Source organism: Elephas maximus, chromosome 3, assembly GCF_024166365.1.
Source record: "Elephas maximus indicus isolate mEleMax1 chromosome 3, mEleMax1 primary haplotype, whole genome shotgun sequence".
NCBI classification, from domain to species: domain Eukaryota; kingdom Metazoa; phylum Chordata; class Mammalia; order Proboscidea; family Elephantidae; genus Elephas; species Elephas maximus.
Window position 1 is genome coordinate 140,367,917 of NC_064821.1, and position 2,602 is coordinate 140,370,518.

Below are 2,602 nucleotides of genomic sequence, written 5' to 3' on the forward strand. Positions count from 1 at the left end.
GTGGCGGTAGGTATCAAATTTCATTCTTAACCCAGTACATTTTATTGGCTTATATTCTATAGTTATTAAAGTATTTATAATGTTTTTAAAACCTCAAGTTAGCCCACTTTCTCTGTTTTGGGGATTTTTTTTACATATGAAATAAACTAAAATCTCTTAATGCTTCCAATAATTTGTCTATCGTGTTTGTAAATATGTATAATATTTGCTTTTCATCTTTACTTCTGTTATGGATTGAATTGTGTCCCCAAAAAATGTTTGTCAACTTGGCTAGCCCATGATTCTCAGTATTGTATGATTGTCCACCATTTTGTCAGCTGACATGATTCTCCCATGTGTTATAAATCCTACCTCTATGATGTTAATGAGGCAGAATTAGAGACAGTTATGTTAATAAGGCAGGACTCAATCTATAAGATTAGGTTCTATCTTGAGTCAATTTCTTTTGAGATATAAAAGAAAGAAGCCAGGAATCTCATGCCACCAAGAAAGTAGCAACCGGAGCAGAACACCTGCTTTGGGCCTGAGGTCCCTTCTCTGTGAAACTCCTAGACCAGGGGAAGATTGATCACGAGGACATTCCCCCAGAGCCGACAGAGAAAAAGCCTTCCCCTGGAGCTGGCACCCTGAATTTAAACTTCTAGCCTCCTAAACTATGAGTGAATAAATTTCTCTTTGTTAAAGCCTTCTACTTGTGCTACTTCTGTTACAGCAGCACTGGATAACTAAGGAGGCTGGTGGCATAGTGGTTAACAGCTTGGCTGCTAACCAAAAGCCTGGCTGTTCAAATTCAAACATTCACAGAGTTGTTATTCCACCAGAAAGGACCTACTGTTGGAGTGTACCCTATAGAGCCAGACCAAAAATCTGTTGCCATCTAATAAATTCCAACCCATAGTGACCTTATAGCACAGAGTAGAACTGCCCCATAGGATTTCTAAGGAGCAGCTGGTAGATTCAAACTGCCAACCTTTTGGTTAGCAGCCAAACTCTTAACCACTGTGCCACCAGGGTTTATGCACCTGGCATAAAGTTAAATTCATGCACATATTCCTTAGGCTTCTCTTTATGGATGGGAATATGGTCTTTATCATCCGTTAAAGATGTTGGCCACTGTCCTGACCACTAGAGTTGTCTAATGCTTCCTCTCACATGATATTTGTGCAGAAACTGTATGATATGCCAAGGGTGCTTTGGAAGGGATTCTTGTGTCAGTTGCCTCTTTCAAACCTTCCAACTTTAAGATCCTTTTTGTGTTTTACAGTTTCTTCACCAGTTTTGTTGTTTAAAGATGTTTTATTATTCAGCTCAATATGAATTATCAAAAAAGCGGATCAAGTGTCCTAAAGAGCTGGGGAGAAATGAATAATAACTGTATCTTGAGGAAATATGGAGGGCTCACCAGGCCAACAAAAGAGCTTGTATATATGGAAGCTAGAAGACACGTGGTGCAGTATTGTGGCCAGAGAAGAAAGTGTCTGATTGTAGGGGAGGATTTGTAGAAGGGAGTGGTGGGAAGTAATTTTGGGTCAAGAAAGTGGTGCCAGAATTCAGAAGGCAGTTTGAGGAGTTTAGAGTTTTGTATAGTGGGCAATGAAGTATAAGTTTTCACAAGCAGGGCAGGGACATGATGAGAATAAGACTTTTTGATGATAAGACTGGTGAGTCATTTGGTAGAGTCGAGAGGACAGAATCAGAGAAAGCAATGAGGAGATTGCATGAATCCATGAATCAATGATGAGACTCTATGTGTCTTAGTTATCTAGTGCTGCTATACAGAAATAACACAAATGGATGGCTTTAACAAACAGAAATTTATTTTCTCACAGTTTAAGAGGCCAGAAGTCAAAATTCAGTGTGCCGGGTCTAGGGGAAGGCTTTCTCTGCTGGCTCTGGATGAAGGTCCTTGTTTTTTCTGAGCTTCTGCTCCTGAGCTGTCTTCATGTGGCTGGGCATCTCTCTTCCCCCATCTCTGCTTCTCACTTGCTCGTTTAATCTCTTTAATATCTCTTCACTGCAGGTGAGAGCTGAGTGTCCTGAGGGCGGGGGAGGCAGACCGGAGAAGCTGTGGCTTCTTCTCTGGCGGGAGCGTCAGCGTGGCTCAGGGCTGGGAAAGAGACGCGCAGGCAGGCAAGCAGACCTACTGGCCTGCGTCTCAGTGTGGAGGCTACGGGTCCCCAAGGCAGAGGTGGGGGTGCTGTAGTTAAGAGCTTAAGAGCAGAAAGGTGTGGCAAGGGAGAGGTAGGGCAAAAGGAAAAAGGGAAGAAAGTGAAAGAAAGACAATGTTGGCCCTTCTGGTATGACAATGTCAATACTTCACAGGTCTGGCAGGTACTCAGCAGGAAGGTAGGCAGGTTAAAGAAAAAACAGGCACGGAAATTACTTAGACCTAAAGGAGTAGCAAGAAGATTGCAAAAGCGCAATACAGGTCTGTCCTGAAACTCAGAACATCTGGAGAAACTGCTCCGATACCACAAGGTAAGCAGTTGTTTCCCATATGTAGGGAAATCCCAGCGATCACAACACCCTCAGCGCAAGGGATGAGCCTTGCCCAGGGAAAACCACCTTCGTGATTATGGTATCTCCTCTACCAGGCAAGTAG

The 2,602-nt window shown here is 42.9% G+C and overlaps 1 non-coding gene across 1 annotated transcript; it reads right to left on the minus strand.

Moving 5' to 3' along the window:
* Positions 1 to 2,442: 2,442 nt before the first annotated feature.
* LOC126074211 (U1 spliceosomal RNA) lies at positions 2,443 to 2,602 on the minus strand. Its single transcript, XR_007517009.1, has one exon. It is a non-coding gene; the product is annotated as a U1 spliceosomal RNA (small nuclear RNA).